Source organism: Penaeus chinensis, chromosome 12 (assembly GCF_019202785.1).
Source record: "Penaeus chinensis breed Huanghai No. 1 chromosome 12, ASM1920278v2, whole genome shotgun sequence".
NCBI lineage: Eukaryota > Metazoa > Arthropoda > Malacostraca > Decapoda > Penaeidae > Penaeus > Penaeus chinensis.
This window is the reverse complement of record NC_061830.1, coordinates 34,776,812-34,784,311: the sequence shown is the minus strand read 5'-3', so window position 1 is coordinate 34,784,311 and position 7,500 is coordinate 34,776,812. Positions and strand designations below refer to the sequence as shown.

General features: G+C 46.2%; 1 protein-coding gene across 4 annotated transcripts in view; it reads left to right on the top strand.

Annotated features, from left to right (window-relative positions):
- Positions 1-4,897: 4,897 nt before the first annotated feature.
- The window catches only part of LOC125031107, a 24,082-nt gene continuing 21,479 nt past the window's right edge, over positions 4,898-7,500 (top strand). For 2 of the 4 annotated variants that reach the window (XM_047621607.1, XM_047621605.1), the window contains exon 1: positions 5,090-5,113. The gene's annotated coding sequence lies outside the window, so the exon portion shown is untranslated. Of the gene's footprint in view, positions 4,969-5,089; positions 5,114-7,500 lie in introns of those variants that run through there. The other 2 variants (XM_047621606.1, XM_047621608.1) reach the window with 2 other exon arrangements.

Below are 7,500 nucleotides of genomic sequence, written 5' to 3'. Positions count from 1 at the left end.
CCATTTTCGAGCGGCATGTGCTGCGATAGGTGACCCTGGAATTTGACATTGGCAGTCCTGTTCCTGAAGTAGTCACCTATCCAAGCCAAGAGCTTTCCTCTGATTCCCTTCTGGATCAGGCTTTCCTGAATGGCAAGCGGACTTGCCAGTTCAAAAGCCTTCTCCAGGTCAAGGAATACCACCACAGCTGGGCCCTTGCTGATTGTGCTTAAGAGCGTGGCTAAGCTGTGTGCTGTGCCCATGCCCCTTGTGAACCCGTGAAGGTGTTCGTGCGGGGGTCCCGTTTTCCATTGAAGCCGGTTTAGTACCATCCTCTCAGCCGTCTTGGCCAGGCAGCTGAGCAGAGAGATGGGGCGGTACTTCCCCGGCTCCTTTGGTTTTGGGACGGGAACTATGGTAGCCCTCTTCCAACTCTGGGGTAGAGTGGAAGTTTCCCAGGACTTGTTGATGAGTTGCAAGAGTGCACGCTCACCTGCTAGTCCTAGGTGGGAGATAATGGGGTACGAGATCCCATCAGAGCCCGGGGCTGTGTTGGAACTGGTTTTATAGGCTTTCCTTAGTTCCCTCAGAGAAAAGATAACGTCTGAGTTATCGGGTTCGGCTGCCCTTTCTCTGATCTGAGCGTGTCTGTCTGGCTGTAGACGCTCTTGTCTTGCCCTCAGCTCGGCTGGCAGACTGTTGCTGCTCGTTCTCGCAGAGAACTCGTGCGCCAGTCTGTTAGCCTCTGCTTGGGGGTCGTGATGGGTGCACCTCGGGGCTGAGCGGCTGGTAGCTCGCTTGACCCGTTGCCACAGCTCTGAAAGGGTGGTTTGGTGGTCGAAGGACTCACACCATTCCAGCCACTTTTCCTGCCTGACTCTGTTGGCAGTTTCCTTGGCATCCGTGACAGCTTCCCTTAGGAGGGATAGGTTGTCAGGGGTTCTTTGCCTTCGGAATAGTTTTCGGCACATGTTCACCCTGTGGTTGACCTCCCTGATCTCGTCATTGAAGTACCAGGCGTCTTTGTGACTTCTGGACCCAGGCCGAGTTTTGGGTATGGTCTGTGAGGCTGCTTCATTAATGGCGTTTAGCAGGCTGGCTTCGAGCACTTCCACATTTTCGCTTTGTGGGGGATTGTTGCATCTCAGACAGAGGGCCAAGGCGTTTTGAAACGCCTGCCAGTTGGCCTTGTCTGTTTTCCATCTTGGATTTGGTCTTAGGATTTCGGCTGGGCCAGCATCCATGAGGGTAGTTATAGTGCCGTAATGGTCACTTGTGACGGTCTCATCGACACACCAGCCAATCCTCCCCACCAGAGTCGCAGTGGCCAGGGTGAGGTCTAGGACCCCTCCTCTGACATGCGTTGGCTCTTGGGTGTTGAGGAGAGCGATCTCAGGGAATGTCTCTAGCACGTCGGCTATGTGATAGCCGGCCGCATCCGGTGCCCGGCAGGGAGCCAGGATGGGGTGGTGTGCATTGAAGTCTCCCCCTATGATCACTCGGTCGTGTGCAGCAGAAGCACAGACCTGGCTAATGTCTAAGCTTTTACAGCGTGGCCGGCTGTACACATTGTACAGTTTGAGGGGCCCCCCGGCCAGGTGAACCTCGACGGCAAGGGATTCAACATCATCTCCACAGTGCGATGCATCGGCTATTGCGGAGCAGGGGATTGTTGCTCTCACAAGGGTGATCAAGCCTCTCTTGCCAGGTGTTCGTGGCAGTGTGAAGGCATGGTACCCTGAGAAGCGAACAGTGTCCACTGTTAATGTCTCCTGGAGCATGACAATGTCAATGTTCCTTGATCGCACTACTGCTTGGAGAAAAGCGTTCTTTGCAGAGAAGCTATTGATGTTCCACTGTAGGATGCTTAGATGGTGTGTCATGATGTTACTCAGTGATAGTTACATCAGAGACATCGTCGGAGTCTGACAACTCCATTGCGAGGTCCTCGCTAGTTGAGGGCTCCTCGTCTGTTGTCAGGCTATCCTTGGGTCCACTGGGGGGTGGAGAGCCTTTGGTAGCTCTGACTTTGGTTGGTTCGGCTTTTCTCTCAGGCTTTTTCTTGGCTGGCCTTGCTGGCCTTGCCTGGGCAAGGTCAGCGTGATCTGGCTCTGGCTGCACAGATTCAGCCTGTTTTGGCTCTGCCTGTGAAGGCATGGCCTGGTTTGGAGTGGGGAGGGGAGTCTCGTCCTGGGGTGAGGGTGAGGCTGGTTTTTCTCTAGCCAGCTTTCTTCCCTTCAGGGCTGCGACAGTCTGGGTCATTGCCGTCATGGCGACCGAAACTGCCTTCTCGGCCTCCTCACTCGACCTCCCCAGGGCTGTTGCTACTGCTGTGACAACAGCAGTTAACAGGAGAGTCATATCGTCCTCGTCAAAGAGGAGATGATCATCTGTTGGGGAGGTTTTTGTGGTGCTCTTAGAAACTTTTTTCTTTAGTTTCTTTTTCTGCACCTTTGGCATTGTCGGAAACTCCTTTTTGTTGGAGACATCCGGTGTCGGCTGGGGGGCGGCTTCCTTCCTCTTAGGAGGTCGGGGGGCCTTTTCGCTTTTGTTCCTTCCCCAGACATGGGTGCCCGGTGGGGCAGGAACAAAGTCTGATCGGTTTTGAGCAACCTCTTGTCGCCTGAGGGCCGCCTTTTTCCTGACAGAGCAAGTCAGGCTCCAGGCATGATGCTTCTTGGCACAGTTGGGACATTTGGCTGTTGTGTCCCTCTTTTCCTCTTTGTATGCCTTGAGGCATACCTCTGTGTTGTGTGCCTTGCTACAGACACCACATTTAGGCTTGGCTGTACAGTTAGCCTTGTGGTGACCGTATTTCTGGCACTTGAAACACCGAAGTGGTTCTGGCACATACGTTCGAAGGTTGTAGGTGCCCCAGTTACCCAGATCAAGGGTAGTGGTTGGGGCACCTTTCATGGTCACCAGGACTTGCCTGGTTGGGGTCTTCCCCTTCGACATTCGGGAAGCCTGCACGACCTGTGGGTGTGAAGCGATCAGCTCCACATCGTACGAGACTGAGAAGCCAAGTAGCACCATCTTGGTTCTCTTTTCCTCGGGAATTAGTGGGGAAAGACTCACTTTTCTCCCATCAGTTAGCTCCTTCGTTTCCCGGAGGAAATTTAAGGTAGCTTGATCTTTGGGCATTATGATCATGCCCTGATCTCGGGCGACCCGGATCGACAACCGGATTTTCCGTTGCAACTCCAATGCCCTGACCAATTGGTAGGCATTGTCGAAGCCTTCGGGTTTAGCTGGCACTTTGAACTGGGTGAAGCGTTTAGGGGGTCCCGACTCTTCATCAGAGTCGGTATCCGGCCTCGGACGCTTCGGCCCGCCCTTTCGGCTTTCGGGCTTGTTTGAGGAGGCAGGAGCTGATGCGGCTGGTTCAGCCTGCTCTCCCCTCTCAGTCGGGGAGGCCGTCTGTGAACTCAGGGGCCTCCCTGGCTTAGCTGCTGGCCTGGAGAGGCCAGCTCGCGAGTCAAGATCTTTGACTATTCGGTGGACAGACCCATTGGCTTCGGTCTTGTCCACCTTAGCAGCAGGGGTGACAGTGTCATCCTGTGCTTGGGGCTTTCTTTTGCCACCGGAAGGCGCATATGCCTTCATGGTGACTACCGTGGTCTGGGCCTTGCGCGGTTCGTCAACTGTAAGTTCAGTCTGTGGGGGGTGTTTGATAGTTTTTTCCATGAATTGGTAAGTGCTTCATCCTCTCACGCCCCCACCCACCACGGAGTCCAACAAGGGGAAGCTGAGTGTCAGAACCAGTGTCTAACAGCAACAGGAGTGATGAGAGGATATACGCAGCCAATAGCCATTGTGACGGCACTAACGGACCATTGTGAGTGCCAATGGCGGCATGACTGCTTGACCCTAGCCTCCCGGGGGAGACCAGCCGATTGACCGTGACCGGGCCGGGATCAGGCCGCCTGTCTTGCTGGAATAGAGGACCAAAGAGGCGTGTTGCTAGCCGCAGGGCGTACTCGTTCACGGCATCGCTCAACCTCCAGGACTCCCGTCTCCACAGCGCACAAGGCTGCCACGCACGGCAAACGCGTGGGTAGGTGTAAACCCCTGGGGAGAGACCAGAGGGGATGCCCTTCCACCTACGAGACATCATTGTTTGGAGCCTTTTTGCTCAGCCCTCTGAGGCAGCCACCCAAAGGTTGCTTCACCGCAGTGAGGGAAGAGGAGTCTTGCACTTTTACCAGGCAGTTCCCTTCATCCCTCTGAAGCAACCACCCAAAGGTTGTTTCACCTCAGTGAGGAAGGAAAGGACCTGTGTCTTTTCAAAGTAGTTCCCCCTTCCCTCTAAAACAGCCACCCAAAGGCTGTTTCACCTCAGTGAGGGAAGGGAGGTTTTGCGTTCTTGCCAGGCAGTTCCTTACATTCCTCTGAAGCAACCACCCAAAGGTTGTTTCACCTCAGTGAGGAAGGAAAGGACCTGTGTCTTTTCAAAGTGTTTCCCCCTTCCCTCTGAAGCAGCCATCCAAAGGCTGTTTCACCTCAGTGAGGAAAGGGGGGTTTTGTCCTTTTGGTCAGCTGGTTCCTTTCATCCCTCTGAAGCAACCATCCAAAGGTTGTTTCACCTCAGTGAGGGGGGGGGCGGTACTCGAAAACCATTCCGGACGTCTAGACGGGAGCGGTCGCCTGTGTGAAGGGCAGGGCCACAAACCGACCGAGAAGCGGGGCGGCACGGATTTCATGGTGTACAAAAAAATGTTAATTTCATAGTCGTCTTTGCCGAAATTCACTCTTTTACCGAAATTATTTATGGTAAACACATTCCAGTACAGACTTGTAAATGGCAATGACATATTTCAAATATTTATCAAAAGTTAATCTAGAAATAGTAATTCGCTTATAACTTTGGATTATATAATAATGCTAGTATCGTAAAGAAAAACGACACTTTTAGAACACGCGATGTAAACAAAAGGAGGAATAGGTTGGTCTTCGTCTTCCTGCTTGTCATTCATCCCAATGCTCAGAGTATGTATTGATGGCGTGGCCCATATATTATTTTAGGATATATATTGTTAAAATGGTGAGTGGAGCTTCTGTGTAGAAGAATGTGGTTACGTCATTTGAGTGGGATCAGCTAGAAATGGTGCCAGTGCGAATCATCTTGGCTGCTGTAAGCTCTGCCTTATTTCTTTCCGACTTGAAGTTAATGCGACACTCTGGTAGAATATTAATTAAATCCAACCGGCAGTTTAGCGATAATCTCTGATGTGAGTTGAAGGTTAGGGATTTTATACAGGAATGTATGCAAATGCAGGAAGTCGTATGGTTAGAATTACATGACAGCGTTTGATATGATATGAAAAGTATACATGTTGACTTCTTGCTAAAATGTTTAAAGTGAGAGAGTCCAGAGAATTACAGGTATGTAGTTTGATTAGCAGTAATGTCTATAGAATTGTGACTTTTGGCTCACGATTCATTGATTTCTAAAAGGTGAATATTTCTAGGATGTACACCTGTCACTGTCGTTGCTGATCACTGTAACCTCATTCTTTGTTAATAAAGCCAGCAAATCTCAGCAGCGATTACTTGAAGCTGCGCTACAACTGTATTAGACTTCACAGGTTGTAGCAAGTTCAAAATTAATTTGGTTAGCAAACAGCCTGTATAATATTCAGAAAAAGCTGTTATGATGATCACTTTAGGTGTCATCTGGTCATTTGATGGTATGTGCATCCAGTGTTGCTCTTAGACCAATTGTCCAACTATAAATGTATTAAAGGTCATGCTAATTTAAACTTCCATCTGCCTCTTGGGTATTGATATGTTTGTCTTAAAAATATATTGATTCTAAGGTTATAGTTGGAAGCCTAGATTTTCTGTTGGAAATGTTTGATCCTATCATTTTTAGCAATTTAGGCAGGGTCAATACTCATAACTAAACATGAAGGATCAGAGTCAAACATCTGTTTGAATGGGAGTAAAGCTTGTGGAAATTAAAGAAATATATATATATATATATATATATATATATATATATATATATATATATAAGGCAGAGAAAAGCAGAGGAAAATAAGTAATAAGGAATAGAAAGTCAGAAAAAGGCAGGCAGATTGTTAGATAGAAGTCAAAGCAAATAGTATTGGGAAGAGTTGCATTTGTATACATTTAATTTCAATTGAGATCGTGTGTGAACCATGATACATAACCAAAATCATGTTACAAATTTGATAGTAGAAGATGAACTTCAGTATATAACAAGAGTTGGTTTGGTTTAGATAATGAAGTTAGTATGTATATAGGTAATTATCCAGAATAAAACTGCACAGAAAATACAAATATTAGTCATAAAGAACACATGAAACATCTATGCAAAGTAGAGTTAAGCTCAGAATCACTTATCAAAGTTCCCAGATATATGGATCAAGTGATGCCATGATGCTTTGCATGACAGTGTTTGTATTCTGGTAAGATGAAACTTATAAACCTTCCTATCTATATTCTGGGAAGATAAAGTTTGTAAACCTTCCTTGCTGTTTACCATCAAGAAAGGAACCAGTCCAAGTTCCATCTTTCCAGAATGTATATGGTGAAGATCTGTTGGTCTCTTCTGGTGCATAAACTACATGATGCAGTCTTATGCTGGATGATAACTAGTTTATAAATTTATATAATCTTATCTATAACTTGTAGTTGAATTTAGTAATGTTTCGAGAATGAAGTGCAATTCTGAAGTTGAAAAATATGGTGCATAAGGATTTTGCTGTCTTTCTTGTTTTAAATAGATGTGAGTGTTTGCTTCACTTTTGATTATAGACTACTACACTTGAAATTTTACATCCTAAATCTTGCAATTTGCTATTGCTTTTTGTTATCCCAAATCACTTTCATTTTTGAAAAGATATCAATGACATCGTTTACTTACTGTGATTAAATTTTGCTAGTTATTGCTGAAAATATACCATAGTTCAAATTATTCTGCAATGGCTACATAGCCCTTTACAGACAAGAGAATTTGAAGGTGATTTTCCTTATTGTAAAATGCATTTCTTTGCATGTGAAGATGAACATTCATTCTATTTATAGCATGTTATTTGTATATTCCAGCACCTGAAAACATTTCAGTGGACTTGTTTTTATATGATGAATGATGAATTTCTTTTTTGACAGATTCTTAACAAATGTATAATACTGCTCAGTTTATTATCAGTTTTTGAAATAAAGTTAAATAGTAAGGCCATTACTTTATTAGCAGCCTGTATTTTACATACTCAGCATAATATAGTATATTTCTTCAAGGAACATTTCTATTTGCTCATGGATACAAGTACATGAAATTGATTACTATGGTTTAACAAGAAATATTATAAGTTGAATGTGATATGTTGTTTTTTTCAGTTATAGAGAATGGAATGGATTTTTTGTCTTTGAACTGATTCTGAGGAGTTAAATAAGTGTATGTTCTCTTTCATTATGCATGACTTACTTTTTCTGTATATTCTCATTTACATGCTTTTGCACTGTGGGAGTACATAAACTGGTATGTAGCTCATC